Here is a 17,383-nt window from a genome sequence, read left to right as displayed (position 1 = left end):
CTGCACTGTGTTCGGTCCGGGACTTCCGGCCGAAATACGTCCGTAATTAGTGTGTGTGCACATACCCTAACTGTTTAAAGAGGCTCTGTCACCAGATTTTGCAACCCCTATCTCCTATTGCAGCAGATAGGCGCTGCAATGTAGATAAGAGTAACGTTTTTTTGTTTTTTTTAAACGAGCATTTTTGGCCAAGTTATTACCATTTTTATATTTATGTAAATGAGGCTTTCTAAAGTACAACTGGGCGTGTTTAAAGTAAAAGTACAACTGGGCGTGTATTGTGTTACATCTGGGCGTGTTTACTTCTTTTACTAGCTGGGCGTTCTGACGAGAAGTATCATCCACTTCTCTACACAATGCCCAGCTTCTGGCAGTGCAGACACAGCGTGTTCTCCAGAGATCACGCTGTGACGTCACTCACTTCGGCGATGCAGATAAGTCGATGTAGCTACTTACCTGCAAACGCTGATGCTGCTGCAGAATCAACTGTAGCCTCTGGTGCCGATGTGGCCGACACGATGCAGGACCTGGGGCAGGAAGTGAGTGACGTCACAGCGTGATCTCTCGAGAACACGCTGTGTGTCTGCACTGCCAGAAGCTGGGCGTTCTGAGGAGAAGTGGATGATACTTCTCTTCAGAGCGCCCAGCTAGTAAAAGTAGTAAAAACGCCCCGATGTACGCACATAATACACGCCCACTTGGACTTTTACTTTAAACACGCCCACTTGGACTTTTGCAAGCCTCATTTGCATAATTACAAAAATGGTCATAACTTGGCCAAAAATGCTCGTTTTTTAAAAATAAAAACGTTACTGTAATCTACATTGCAGCGCCGATCTGCTGCAATAGCAGATAGGGGTTGCAAAATCTGGTGACAGAGCCTCTTTAACAAAAAAATAAATTCTAGCGACACATTCCCTTTAAGGTCTCGTTCACATATACGTCAGGGTTCCGTTCTGACGGAGCTTTCCGTCCGAATGGAGCCCTGACTGAAACAAATGGAAACCATAGGTTGATTTCAATAGTGACGGATCCAGTGCCAATGGTTTCCGCTTGTCTCAGTTGTGCAAGGGTTCTGTCGTTTTGACGGAATCAATACCGTAGTCGACTACACTATTTATTCCGTCAAAATGACGGAACCCTTGCACAACTGAGACAAATGGAAACTATTATACAAAAAAATTTGTAAGTATGGCCTGATTTATGTTGTTTTTTTTTGTATATTAGTATGTCCCGTCTTGGTGAAACGGAAACCACTGGCACCGTATCCCTCACCATCGAAATCAATGGTGTTTCCGTTTGTTTCAGTCAGGGCTCCATTCTGACGGAAAGCTCAGACGGAACGTCAGAATAGAGCCCTGACGGATATGTGAACGAAGCCTAATTGCTAAGTTACACTAATTGCACTGACTAATCTATTTACTTAAAAAACAAAAACAAAATGCCCTCAAAGGTGTTCATAGCCTTTAACCCGTTAGTGACCGCCCCATAGTCTTTTTACGTCGGTCACTAACGGGCCTTATTCCGATGCCATAGACTTTTTACGTCGCGGTATCGGAATAAGTAAACAGAGCAGGGAGCTGTCAAATCTCCCTGCTCTCAGCTGCCAGATAAGATCGCCGAGTGTCTGTGTCTCCCATGGCAGCCGGGGGCCTAATAAAGGCCCCCAGGTCTGCCTGGAGTGAATGCTTGCTAGATCATGCTGCAGGCATGACCTAGCAGATGCCTGTCCGTGTTAAACGGACAGGCAGTAATACACTGCAATACAAAAGTATTGCAGTGTATTATAATAGTGATCGCAGAATCGCATATTATAGTCCCCTAGTGGGACTAGTAAAAAAGTTTTAAAAAAAGTTTCATAAAGTTAATAAAAAAAAATTTGAAAAAAAAAATGAAAAACACACTTTTTCCCCTTACAAACTGCTTTAGTATTAAAAAAACAAAATAAAGTTAAAAAGTTACACATATTTGGTATCGCCGCGTCCGTAACGACCCCGACTATAAATCTATTACATTATTTAACCCGCACGGTGAACGCCGTAAAAAAATTATATAAAAAAACACTGAAAAAATTGCTATTTTCAGTGAATCCTGACTTTAAAAAAATGTGATTAAAAAGTGATCAAAAAGTCGCATCTACTCCAAAATGGTACCAATAAAAACTGCAAGTCTTCCCGCAAAAAAAAAGCCCTCATGCGACCGCATCGGTGAAAAAATAAAAACCTTACGGCTCTTCAAATATGGAGACACAAAAACAAATAATTTTGAAAAAAAAAGCGTTTTTACTGTGTAAAAGTAGTAAAACATACAAAAACTATACAAATTTGGCACCTAAAAATGTTGCTATTAAAAAATACAACTTGTCCCGCAAAAAACAAGACCTTATACAGCTATGTTGACGCAAAAATAAAAAGGTTATAGCTCTTGGAATGCGACGATGGAAAAATGTAAAAAATAGCCTGGTCATTAAGGTCTAAAATAGGCTGGTCATTAAGGGGTTAAGGATTACTACTTCTGTAGAAGCTGCTAGTGATCAGGGGGAGTTTTTGAGTCCAAAGAAACAAGCTGCTGCAAAACCTCTTGGCAATTATATTCATGAATTGTCACTTTCAGAGAACATGTTATGTGGAATCATTTTGCAAATTCAATTATTATTATTATTATTAGTATTGTCGTTATTATTAGTATTATTATTAGTATTGTTGTTATTATTAGTATTATTATTAGTATTGTCGTTATTATTAGTATTATTATTAGTATTGTCGTTATTATTATTATTATTATTATTAGTATTGTCGTTATTATTATTATTATTATTATTAGTATTGTCGTTATTATTAGTATTATTATTAGTATTGTCGTTATTATTAGTATTATTATTATTATTATTATTATTATTATTAGTATTGTCGTTATTATTAGTATTATTATTAGTATTGTCGTTATTATTAGTATTATTATTATTATTATTATTATTATTATTATTAGTATTGTCGTTATTATTATTATTATTATTAGTATTGTCGTTATTATTAGTATTATTATTAGTATTGTCGTTATTATTAGTATTATTATTATTATTATTATTATTATTATTATTAGTATTGTCGTTATTATTAGTATTATTATTAGTATTAGTATTGTCGTTATTATTAGTATTATTATTAGTATTGTCGTTATTATTAGTATTATTATTATTATTAGTATTATTATTATTATTAGTATTGTCGTTATTATTAGTATTATTATTATTATTATTATTAGTATTATTATTAGTATTGTCGTTATTATTATTATTATTAGTATTGTCGTTATTATTAGTATTATTATTAGTATTAGTATTGTCGTTATTATTAGTATTGTCATTATTATTATTATTATTAGTATTGTCGTTATTATTAGTATTATTATTAGTATTGTCGTTATTATTAGTATTATTATTAGTATTGTCGTTATTATTATTATTATTAGTATTGTCGTTATTATTATTATTATTATTATTATTAGTATTGTCGTTATTATTAGTATTATTATTAGTATTGTCGTTATTATTATTATTATTATTATTATTATTATTATTATTAGTATTGTCGTTATTATTATTATTATTATTAGTATTGTCGTTATTATTAGTATTATTATTAGTATTGTCGTTATTATTAGTATTATTATTATTATTATTATTATTATTATTAGTATTGTCGTTATTATTAGTATTATTATTAGTATTAGTATTGTCGTTATTATTAGTATTATTATTAGTATTGTCGTTATTATTAGTATTATTATTATTATTAGTATTATTATTATTAGTATTGTCGTTATTATTAGTATTATTATTATTATTATTAGTATTATTATTATTATTAGTATTGTCGTTATTATTAGTATTATTATTATTATTATTAGTATTATTATTATTATTAGTATTGTCGTTATTATTAGTATTATTATTAGTATTAGTATTGTCGTTATTATTAGTATTGTCATTATTATTATTATTATTAGTATTGTCGTTATTATTAGTATTGTCATTATTATTATTATTATTAGTATTGTCGTTATTATTAGTAGTATTTTTATTATTATTATTATTATCATCAGTATCATTTTATTATTATTATTATTAGTAGTAGTATTTTATTAACTAGCTGTGCCCGCGACTTTGTACGTGCAGACCAATGAAAAACTGTGCCCGCGACTTCGTATGCGCAGACCACTCTAAAACGTACTGATGCGGTTTTTTATAAGTATACTCCTAGCCTTGGACCATAATCAAAACAAAGTGAAAAAAAAAGACAATAAACAAACTTCAATTAAAAATTTTTCTTTCAGCAGTCGGGTTCACTACGACAACGCTTCCCTGTAAGGGTATGTTCACACGAGGGCGTCCGTTACGGCTGAAATTACGGGGATGTTTCAGCCTGAAAACATCCCCGTAATTTCAGCCGTAACGGCATGTGCAGGCGCTTGAACGCCGCGTCCATTACGGGCGTAATTGGCGCTGCTATTCATTGGAGTCAATGAATAACGGCTCCAATTACGGCCAAAGAAGTGACAGGTCACTTCTTTGACGCGGGCGTCTATTTACGCGCCGTCTTTTGACAGCGGCGCGTAAATATACGCCTCGTGTGAACAGACAAACGTCTGCCCATTGCTTTCAATGGGCAGATGTTTGTCAGCGCTATTGAGGCGCTATTTTCAGACGTAATTCGGGGCAAAAACGCCCGAATTACGTCCGTAAATAGGCCGTGTGAACATACCCTAAACAATGTTAGGCCGGATTCACACGAGTGTGGCACATCTCGGATGTGAAAAACGGCAGTTTTTCACGTCCGAGGTGCATCCGTGCTCTGCGCTGCGGGACGCGATGTTACGCATCCCCCATAGGAGAGTCTAAGGAGGGATGCGTGAAAAAATAAGACATGTCCTATTTTCTCACGGACCCTTCACATGGTCCATTGAAACAACGGCCGTGTGAACGGCCACATTGAATTATATAGGTCCGTGTGACGGTCGTTGTTTCGACGGCCGTCCCACGGATGTTTAACACGTTCATGTAAATAAGGCCTTAGCAGTAGAACCACCAGGGATGTGCGCATAAAGATTGGTGGAGTTGCTAACACTGGAGAGAGCCACATAGAGCTGGATGTGCGTGCGCAAAGCAGCTGACACCGAGGTCCACGGCCGCAACGCGCAGCACAGAATTTGATTTGATGCAAAATACTGCAATAATGTGACCGATGTGTCCCAATGACAATTACAGACTGAAAACACTTTTAGTACTATAAACTTTGCTTTCTAAAATCGTAAAAGGGTTTTTCGACCATAGACTTTTATGGAATATCATCTAAATATGCCGTAAACTTCTAATCGCTAGAAGTCCAACTGATAAAACCATCAATGATCCTAAAAATAAGGGTGTACGGTCCCCAATCCCATAAGCAGTTATTCTCTATGTATGGGAGATACAGAAACAGATGAGAGCCAAGGCATACATAGCAGAGGCAGACCATGCAGCTGCTATGGGGCCCTTGGAGAGAGGGGGCCCAGCCCTAGTTAGTCCAATCTTCTTTGCTATTAGTTAATGACAACCTGTGCAGGACTCTCCTCTAGGGGAACTGTATTGTTAGCACAAACAAAAGGGTGTGAAGGGGGAAACAAACACAAGGCCCTTCTGTGGGTGGCAAAATCCTGCCCTATAATCAGGGGCCATCTTACTATGGCGCCCCCTCTCTTCTATATATGCCACTGCTGAGCATGCTCACTACAGTAGACTATGATGTTTCATAGAAACGCTTAGACCAAAGATCATTTACAATAAAAGTGTAAGCTTGAAAAGAACAATAACATAGAAACATTCTGTCATTTAAGAAGAATAAAAGCCATGAGATTATGTAAACTCTATAAAACACACATTTTATTTCTGTTTATTTTGGGATGTCACATGTTCACCGTTAATCTTTATTACACAAGTTTATGCTCATTAAAAGTATGATGTCAAGGTTGCTGATAAACATTAGGCTCAATGACCAGTTTTGATGGAGTGACTGAGCCTGGAGTGACTAACCCCAGCCTAAACTACACTAGAAGGACCAAAAGTATTGGGGCACCTACACATTACACCGACAGGAGCATTTATGACACCCCATTCTAGATCCATAGACATTAATATGGAGTTGGTTCCCCTTTCTAGATAAAACATCTTCCACTCTTCTGGGGAGGATTTCTACAAGATTTTCGGGAGTGTGTGAGAATTTTTACCATTCATCCAGAAGAGCATTTGTGAGGTCAGACACTGATGTTGGAGGAGGGGGCCTGGCTCGTAATCTCCGTTCTAGTTCATCCCAAAGACGTTGGATGTTGTTGAGGTCAGGACTCTGTGCGGCTAGCCATTCTTCCACCCCAAATTCCTCCAACCAACCAACCAACCAACCAACCAGCCATGTCTTTATGGACTTTGTGCACTGGAACAGAAAAGGGAGAACCCCAAATTGTTCCCACAAAGTTTGAAGCTGCAATTGTCCAAAATTTCTTGATATGCTGAAGCATTGAGATTCCCCTTCACTGCAACTAAGGGGCCGACCCCTGAAAAACACCCCCATAGCATTATCCCTCCTCCTCCAAACTTTACAGTTGGCACAATGCAGTCAGGCGGGTAACGTTCTCCTGGCATTCCCCAAACCCAGACTCATCCATCAGACCGCCAGATAGAGAAGCGTGATTCATCACTCCACAGAACACATTTCCACTGCTCCAGAGTCCAGTGGCAGCATGCTTTATACCCGTCATCCGACACTTGGCATTGTGCTTGGTGATGTAAGGCTGGCATGCAGCTGCTCGGCCATGGAAACCCATGTCATCAAGCTCCCGGCGCAGTTTTTGTGCAGATGTTAATACCAGAGGCTTGTAACTGCAGTTATTGGGTCAGCAGAGCGTTGGTGGCTTTTCTGCACTATGCACCTCAGCACTCCGCTCTGTAATTTTACATGGTCTGACACTTCGCGGCTGACATTCCTAAACGCTTCCACAATAATATCACTCACAGTAGACTGTAGAATATTTAGGAGGGAAGAAATTTTATGAACTGACTTGTTACAATGGTAGCGTCCTATTACAGGACCATGCTAGAATCCAGTGATCTCTTCACAATGACCCATTCCATCACAAATATCTGTAAAGACGACTGCATGGTAAGCTCTGGATTTTATACACCTGTGGAAATGGGACTGAATTACACACCTGAATTCAATGATTAAGAGGTGTTCCAATACTTTGGTCCATATAGTGCATCTAGAAATGTAAATGTAGTACCAGTCATGACCAGCGATGAAAGTGGCTACCCGTGTATTAGGGTAAGTATAATGCTCAAAACACAGTATTAATGCCCCATGTCCACAGAAAAAAAATTGATGATAAAAAAAATTGTCCTCACTCAAAGCCTCCTGCCCTTCTTCCCCTTTAAAGGGAAGGTGTCACGAAAATTTTTTTTTTTATATGTTATTGCTTTTATTATGTCATTAAAGTAAATTTTATTTCTTTGTATTTTTGTGTTGTACTTTTTTCTTTCTTTTACTTCTCTATGGGGGCTGACTTTTTTTTTCATCTCTGTATGTTTCGATTAACGACACATACAGAGATGGAATGCGGCACATACATCCCCATAGAGAATGCGAACGGGAGCCGTTCCATTCACTATGGTGTACGCCGTCTATCTCCCACACAGTCCAAAAGGAAGGTCTTCGGCAGAGCGACATCCAGCGCCATTTTCATGTGGACCAGAAGCCACGGCCAGACAGTAAGATGACTACTTCCGGTCGCGGCTTCCGTCCATATGTTCAGAAGCAAGGACTAGGAGCGGAGGGAGCGGCGATGGCAGGAGCAGGTAAGTTATGTTTGTGTATGTGATGTGAATGTTCGTGTTATACTGTGTGATTACCACTGTATCTCATCCTCCTACACTGTGCATTCGCTCAAAAAATGGCAGCACACAGTGTAGGAGATTTGAACATTCAACCCCCTCCTTTCTACTGGCACTAGCCAGGATAAAGGAGGGGGGATTGTTTGAGTACACTAGAGCGAGTGTGTCTTCTCCAATTTTGCAGCATAAAGCAATGAGGTTGCTTAACCACATGCCAATGCTGCAATTTTGGGAATTGCTCCCTCTAGTGACCAGCACAGGGAAATGTTATAAATTAGAATCTAATTTATAATATTTCCTGACTTGTGAGAAAAATGTAAAAAATTAGAACAATGTTTAATCCTTTATATACTAACAGTTTAACTAAAAAATAAATAAATATTTTTCTAGCGACACATTCCCTTTAAAGAGGCTCTGTCACCAGATTTTGCAACCCCTATCTCTTATTGCAGCAGATAGGCGCTGCAATGTAGATTACAGTAACGTTTTTATTTTTAAAAAAACGAGCATTTTTGGCCAAGTTATGACCATTTTTGTATTTATGCAAATGAGGCTTGCAAAAGTCCAAGTGGGCGTGTTTAAAGTAAAAGTCCAAGTGGGCGTGTATTATGTGCGTACATCGGGGCGTTTTTACTACTTTTACTAGCTGGGCGTTCTGACGAGAAGTGTCATCCACTTCTCTTCAGAACGCCCAGCTTCTGGCAGTGCAGACACACAGCGTGTTCTCGAGAGATCACGCTGTGACGTCACTTCCTGCCCCAGGTCCTGCATCGTGTCGGACGAGCGAGGACACATCGGCACCAGAGGCTACAGTTGATTCTGCAGCAGCATCGGCGTTTGCAGGTAAGTCGATGTAGCTACTTACCTGCAAACGCTGATGCTGCTGCAGAATCAACTGTAGCCTCTGGTGCCGATGTCCTCGCTCGTCCGACACGATGCAGGACCTGGGGCAGGAAGTGAGTGACGTCACAGATCTGCACTGCCAGAAGCTGGGCGTTCTGAAGAGAAGTGGATGATACTTCTCGTCAGAACGCCCAGCTAGTAAAAGTAGTAAAAACGCCCCGATGTACGCACATAATACACGCCCAGTTGGACTTTTACTTTAAACACGCCCACTTGGACTTTTGCAAGCCTCATTTGCATAAATACAAAAATGGTCATAACTTGGCCAAAAATGCTCGTTTTTTAAAAATAAAAACGTTACTGTAATCTACATTGCAGCGCCTATCTGCTGCAATAGCAGATAGGGGTTGCAAAATCTGGTGACAGAGCCTCTTTAACTTATCACTGCTGCGCTGTACATTCAGCATTTATTACAGGATCATCTACCATCCCCCCCCCCTTATATTTTGTATTTCTGCTCTTTGGGCACCTTTAAGTCTGGAGGAGATTCACAAGGCGGATTTGAGACCTTCATTATCGGCACATCACCAGGCGTCGACTTATCTTCTTTTCAGTAGATGCAGCAAATATTTTGAGTGTCCTGTTTCTTGGCTGCAGGATAGGGATGTCTGTTTACACACATTGCGATCTCTGAACACAGGTCAATCTAGTATTTGTTTTTAACCAATTTTTAAAGTGACCGTCCAACATTTTGTATTTTTAATCTCAATCTCTGCTGACTCATTTCTCAATATATCTTTACCCGGATCAGAGCTTCATTTTTTTTGATCCAGAGCTCCAAATCCCCTGCATAGGCATGGAGTCAAATTATAGAACTGCAGCCACCACTAGAGGGAGCTTATTGCATACACCTTATATATTGAACTATACATGAACTCAATAATAATTACATTTTATTTTTGTCATAAAGAACCACACTAAAGCCTCATGCACACAACCGTAGGGGTTTTTAATGTCCGCAAATAAGGATGTACAGCCGTAGCCATCCACAATTAGGGAAGCACCCATAGACTTCTATGGGTGAGTCTGTGCCATAATCGCAGACAATAGGACACGTTCTATATTTTGCGGATCATTTCTGTGGCTCGGACACAAATGCGTAAATATACAGAAGGGTGTCAATGGCCTATAGACATGATTGGGTAATTACAGAGGAAATTGTGGACCTAATCAGTAATTATGGTCGTGTGCATGAGGCCCAACACTACAATATAACAAAGCGTTGACCGCTTTAATCATGCAAACCTCCATTTCTTTTCTTTTTTTCATATTAGACTATTAGAATTACATATTAGAAAAATAAAAATTGTTCACAGATAAACAGTTGAAAAAAAAACCTAACTCGCTTATTGTAAATATTGTATTTATCTTTTTGTTTTTTGACTTGTGAAGTGTTCTGGCTCCTCCCTTCTGCGCCCATTTCATCGTATTTACAGTCAGCGTGGAAGGTTTACTTAAAGCCGCAAACCGTGACAAACAAAATCTGCCATCAAAAACAGGCACATTTGGGTCCTTTGAGGCTTGAGATTAGGCTTCATTCACATCTGTGCTGTTTATTTCCACTCCGTCAGAAGAACAGAGAAACGGATAGAAAAGTTTCCGTAAAACTAGTCAATGGGATCTGTTCTAGCCCCAGTTAGACTCTGTCCCGTCAGGGTTCTGTTTATTTGACTGAAGCAATACCGTGGTCTGCTGCGCTATTTTTTTCAGGCCAAAATGACAACTACTTGATATAAAGGAGTCTTCGCTCTTTTAGAACATTGAAGTCAATGGATGACTGATACAAACTGATATGCCTTCCATTTGAATCCGTAAGGGCCTGTTCGCATCAGTGTTGGGCTTCCGTTCGTCTGTTTCGTCAGATGAACGGAAAGACAAAAAACGGAAGTATCGTTTCCATTGCCTTTCAAATGGTATTTTTGTTCGTTTTCCATTAAATCACACCTGTTTTTTTTTTTATTCCCCCACAGAAAGCATAGCATAGCACACTATGCGATTATTTCCGTGAAAAGAAACGGAAACCTAGCGTAACAGGCAGGCTGAAACAAAAAGATTTAAAAAAAAAAATTACCATTGAAATTAGTGGTCATGCAACCCGAAACAATACTTACCGTTCATCGGCCGAAGCAGATTAAAAGGAAATCCAAACAGAAGCCCAACGCTGATGTGAACAGGCCCTTACGGATTCAAATGGAAGACATATAGTTTTGTATCGGTCAACCATTGACTCCAATGTTTAAAAAAAAATAAAATCCTGAAAACTCCTTTACATCAATTTGTCACTTTGGACCGGAATTTTTGTTCTTTAACATTGAAGTCAATGGATGACGAATACAAATGGATATGCCTTCCATTGGACGGGTAATCGGGTCATGTGTATGAGGCCTCAAGGTAATAGAATTTTTTTTTATTTTTACAATGACTTAATATTGCAAGGGATGTAGATTTAAACTATGCATGGAGCTTAATTTCCAGTTGACACGGAACCCCCATCTGCAAAACAAAGTGGGGCATCACCATCAAGCAGCGGCTCTCGCTCTGGTGGAGTCGAGTGGTCCATGTAATATTTTAAAAGGCATTGCCCCTTCTAGACAACCCCATTCATATGGGAGCTGGTGCGGCGATCAGCTGATTGCCACAGGTCCAGCTCCTGCCACCCCCAACAGCTGACTTTGTCCATGGAAGCTTAGACAAGCCAGATATTTTCCCTGCAGGTGAAGTGATATAATATTACATGGATGCTCCTGTCCACCAGTGTCTCTCCGCTTTGGCTGGGGGGGGGGGGGGGTTTGCTAGTTACCCTGCATATGATGCCCACACCCTGAGCAGGCATATAGACAGGTGTTATATTTATGCTACATTTCCCTCTGTAGCAGCCGCTGGAAGGGGATGTCTGGTGAGATAACCCAGACTAAGTCATTGCCCCCATGACTCAATAGCTGACATATCTTTGATTCAGCTCACCTTCTCATTCTTAGTACTGGTATTCTGTGGATTATTAGGACCATTATTTGCTTTCAGCGGAATGGAAGAGATTTTTTTTTTTCCACAGAAGTTACGGCGACAAAATTTGCTGTGTGAATCCAGCCTTACAGTCCTCGCAATCTGGAAATAGTCTCTTCAGCTATACTACAATGTCATTGCAGAGACTTTGCTCCTTCCCTGACAAGCAGGGCTAAAAGCTTTTTCGATTGGCTGTTCTGAAGAGAACAGAGGATCACTATGCAGAGAACCGGCTGTGGGGAGATGAACAGCCTGCTTGTCCACCAGAACTCAGCTCCTTAGGTATACACGCACAATGATATACACTTTGAACACAAGATGGCGTCATACTACATGAGTGACAACTTCACTGGATCGTTTTATTAAAAGCATGTAAACATTTGTTTTACTATCTATACAATATATTTATGGTAGTACAACCCCCACCCCCTTTAAAACCAGGAAGATGCCAAATTCTTTAGACCAAGTCGCTCCAATAAGGAACCGCTCCAAAAATAAGTCGGGTTAAAATTTCATAGTATGATTTCTATGATCAGGACTGATAATAGCAAGCTTAGCTCAATAGGGTCTCTAAAAAAAAAAAACATACCATGGTGACAGCCCCCAAGCCAGTGGTACTGTAACTAAACACGTTCATTAGGAGCAGTAACGGGGTCAGTGGAACCAGTTTCACAGACAAGAAAACACAGAACAAAATGAATACATAAAATCTCAAAACAAATTTATTAAATCGGAAAAGTAATGACATCAAGTAGAATGCCAACATGTGCAAGATGGCAATAAAATAAAAAAAAATAAGTTAGCGGGCCAAATGAAATACACACAAACATTTGCCATAACCGCACTACAGTACTCCGTTGTTTTTACAAAATGTGGATCTTCACATGGATATTGTGCAGGTCACTCAGCACCAATGATCTGCCATAGAATCTGGGAACTTGCTTTTATTGGTGAAATTATAAGATTAAAAACATGGAACACTCATGAGAAGAAACTTTAGCGCTATAGCTTATCAGCTTCAATTTTTTTAAACTTGTAGATTGGCCCAATCTTGTTTTTGTTATAGAACTTTATTTCCTGTTAACTCCGCAAGACCCGAGATTTTTCATATACCGCACCACATAAGAAACAGGATACATGCTTTTTTTTTTATGCCCCTCCCCATGAAACAAGTTGCAAAACATAAAACCTAGGGGGGGGGGGGGGGATGTACACAACTATCCAAAACTAGGTGGTAATATTCCAGTAGTCGATCAGATCTGTTCGCCTATAAAACAGGGGGTGAATAAATTACTACTACTTACCATTTGTGAAAAATAAAACCACAAAAAAACCAAAAAAAAAAACAAAAAACCGACATGCTTTCCATTATCCAGACATGGCCCAAAACAGTAGGTTGCACATAGCCTGATAGTAAGTGTAAAAAATATTGAGCGTTTAGTATACATGGACTTGCACCAACATTAATCCACCTGCAAAAAAAATAAATTATAATTCTTAGTGTAGCTAATGTTTGACAAACTTCTGACATGTCATAGTGACATGTCAGAAGTTTGGGTTGGTGGGGTCCGAGCACGGAGATCCCCACCAATCGCTAGAATGAAGCAGCTGAAGAGTTTGTGTGAGCGCTCAACCTCTGTGTGTCTGTTCAGCTTTTTCCGGAAATGAATGTCTCAGAGTACGGACTCAATAGAAAGTCTATGACCCTGTACTCCGATACATCAGCTTTCCGGAAAAAGCCGAACAGACACGAAGCGGATGAGCGCTCACACGAGCACTTCAGCTGTTTCGTTCTAGAGATTGGTGGGGGTCTCAATGCTCGGACCCCACCAACCCAAACTTCTGACATGTCACTATGATGTGTCAGAAGTTTGTCAAACGTTTAGCTACACTTTAAATTAAGATAATAGGTGTAAGTGTTGCCTATAGCAACCAATCATATTCCAAGTGATCCGATTGGTTGATGTAGGTAAAGGAGGTCCAACTTGACCCTGTAGATGCTGCCGATGTTATAGATCACTCCAAATGTCAAATAGCGACCGGAAGACTGCGTTAAAAAAATTATTTTTTCTATCACATCCTTGGTGGACATCACCCATTTGCAATACATTAGACAAACACATTTATTACTGCAACATTGAGATGTAAATCTCACGCACATGACAGACCACTGGAATAGCACGACAAATTGACAAATCTTAGCAACCAATGATCAATTATTTTATATTATAGCTTTATTAGCAGGAGGGGCTTCTGTATCTGTTGGAACTTTAATTCAAGCAAAAGTAAAAAGGTGGAATTCCCCAGTTTTAATAATGTTATTTTTTTTTAGAAAGCAAAACAGACGTACAGACCACGAACCTACTAACCCCCAAAATATCTCATTTACCGGAAGCCCAGCAATGTGGAGATTAAGGATCCTCCTGGCTCAGTCCCTTCAAAAACTCCATCCAATCCCCTATATAAATAGTTCTATTTGGGACACAATGCAGACCCAAAGAGATGCCGAGGAAATACTCTACTCCCTTAACATCTGCACAGGACCCCAAATAAGACTTGCACGACCCAATAACAAACCCCCCGTCCCCGTCACACAGAGCTTCACTTGGTTTGTTAGAGTCATTTGAATAACAAAGCAGAGTAAAAAATAAATAAAATAAAAAAATCCACACAATAGTAATGAGGAAAAAAAAAAGTCATACCCACATTAATGATCGTATCATTCAGATTGAGAATACATATCCAAAAGTCAAAACTTCAAAAAATGCAGCAGATGAATATAAAAACTTAAGCCGTTGTCATAAAAACACGACCTGTAAGTTACATGGGCTTCCTACAGCCCAGGACAGTTAGATCATCAGATCTTCACAACTTTTCTAGAAACCAACTGGTGGACCAAAACCCAAATTGGGGCAATGGTGATATTTGTCCAGTCACAATCAGATTAACCAAGTAGTCTTAGATGTTACACCACAAATTCAAGTACTCTTGATGGATGGGAGTGAAGCCAACAAATAAAGATTGTCCAAAAGCAAGGTATATCCATAAAGCGGAAAAAAAAACCAAAAAAAAAAACCATGGGTTTCATAAAAGAACAAAAACTCTAGAAAGCATTTACATTTATATTGGATTAAAAAAAAAAAAAAAAAAAAAAAAAAAAAGGAATGCTTTCCAAAACTTTAACATTGCTTTCGATACAGAGCGGACAAGGAGAATATATATTAAAAAAAATTAAAGCTGTATGAGATTATAGAAACATGCCAATGTGAATCAGTTCTATTCACTGCAATGGGCTGAGCTGCTATACCAGGCAGAGACCATTGATGAAGGTGGCGCTGTTCCTGGAGGAAAGTAGCCATGGTTTGCTTACCTCTTACGACCCTTCAAAGCCAGGCGGAAACACATGAAAGTTTTGGGGAGGCATATGTAATGTTCAAGGGAAAACAGATGAGGTATGTGATTTGTCAAGGCTTTTTCTTTCACAGTTTTGTTTGTGCAAGACATGGGCATTGGGTAATAAAACGTATACAATAAGCACGAAGAAAAAACAAACAATTGAATACAAGCATAAACCAATATAACCCCACACCCCCCCCCCCCTAACATGGATAAAAGGCTTGCCCCTGTAGTATTCACTCAAGTATATATATTGGGCATAATATTAGTCTTATTGCTTTTTAATCTTATATTGCAATTTATATTTGAAGAATTCCAGTTGAATAACTTTAAAAGGAGAATATATAAAAGGCTTCAAGTATGGTAAGCTCCAGTCTGCCTCCCTCCAGTTACTACAACCTTTTATATAGGCCACCTGCTTACTAAAACGGTGCTTGGACATAGACAACCTTTAGATACGAGAGTCTAATTCTTTCTGTGGCATAAAAGCCATGCAAAAAGCATGGTTGGCCAACTTCTTTTCTCCCCAAAGGAAACAAAAAGTTGCATCACACAAGCCAATTTTCTCACACTTTTCACATCTCCCCAAAAGTTAAGAACATGTGTCCAGGGGGTAACATCTTATGCATTCCTAAGGACACGACTATTTTGTGGTGTAGCAGAAGTAGCCGTATAGCCTAGGCCTAAAAGTTTTACAAAAACGTTGTCCAAGTTGGATTGTAAGCACCTACACCGACCATTGGCAACAAATCCATTGGACATAATTGCAGCTACCAGTTTGGCATTAGGCTTCCGCTACATTCACGGGACTGGTGGCCCAAGCTCGGACAAGATCACAGACAACCATCGTCTTCACTACAGTCCGGATAAGTTCAAGCACTTAGACTGATCCTATATTCAACATTTTAGCAACTGGAGATAGAGCCAGGTCTAAGTTACAGTCACGGGTGATACAGGACTGGTCAACTAAATGTCAATCCAGTAGAGAACTTCTGGATCCAATATATGAAGTCCAAGAAGGTTTTTGAGGACATCTTATTCAAAGCACCAAAAAGGAAGTAATCCAGAATGGATTGCAAATACGGTAGAGACTAGGTGCGTGTAAGCAGAACATGGTATATTACAGGACAGATCTGAAGAGGGCAGCAAGGAGTCACGAGGGCTCACCAATCCAGTAATTGGGATGGACTTCTAGCACAGCAACAAAAAGGAAAGTCTACGGGCCAAGATAGTCAATTGCAATATACACTATATTTTACATAGTCTTAAAATGGGCACTGTAGTATCAGTCTACAATTATTTTGGGTAATGCCATATGTGCATTTCTGGGGGGGGGGGGGGGGGCAAAAAAAGTTCAACCACAGGTTTGGGAAAAATACCACACAAGACTTTTAAAGTGTCACTAAATTTAAAAAGTCCACACCTGCAGCCAATATCATCCACACGTCTATACGTAACTTTATCTGAAGGGCCTCGGTGCTGGAGATCGGCAAGATAAAGTAGTGATCATGGGGGCAAGGACTTGACTCAACAATCCTATTGAAGAACGCTACAATCTGCCCCTCACCCTGGAATGGCCGATCACCAGAAACAATAGACTATATTCAGCTGCACGGCAAGCAGATAAGGCAGACTTATGTGCACCAGGGATATATTTTTATGGGAGTTTAAGATCGGGATCCCACGTAGGGTAAACGCTGCAGAATTTCAGCAACGGAATTGTGTGCAGAAATTCTGCAGCATTTACAGTAGTAGCGAAGCAAATGAGGAAAAAAATAAAAAAATCTCATGCCAACGCTGTGGAAAAGACGCTACGTATACATTCATTGACCTGCGTTGCAGAATTAAATTCTGCAGCATCTCAACACAAAAAAAATAAAACAAGTCATACCTTATTGAAAAATCGACGTTTCATCCCATGTGACTGCTGCAGCCAATCATAGGCTGCAGAGTCATCGTAGAAGGCTAGACTACGCACAGAGAAGACGGGGCAAGTATGGACGCTTTTATACACAGCGGAAACGCTTTCCGAAAAACTGCACGACAAAGTGGTGCGATTTATCGGGCGGAATGTGCTGTGAGTTCCAGGTTGGAGATGCTGCAGGATTTTTAAGGGGGTCAGCGTATCCGACCTGTGGGGACGCGGCCTAAGCGTAACTT

The sequence above is a fragment of the Rhinoderma darwinii genome, chromosome 7, assembly GCF_050947455.1.
Source record: "Rhinoderma darwinii isolate aRhiDar2 chromosome 7, aRhiDar2.hap1, whole genome shotgun sequence".
NCBI lineage: Eukaryota > Metazoa > Chordata > Amphibia > Anura > Rhinodermatidae > Rhinoderma > Rhinoderma darwinii.
The sequence above is the reverse complement of the archived record's forward strand: the minus strand, read 5'-3'. Positions refer to the sequence as shown.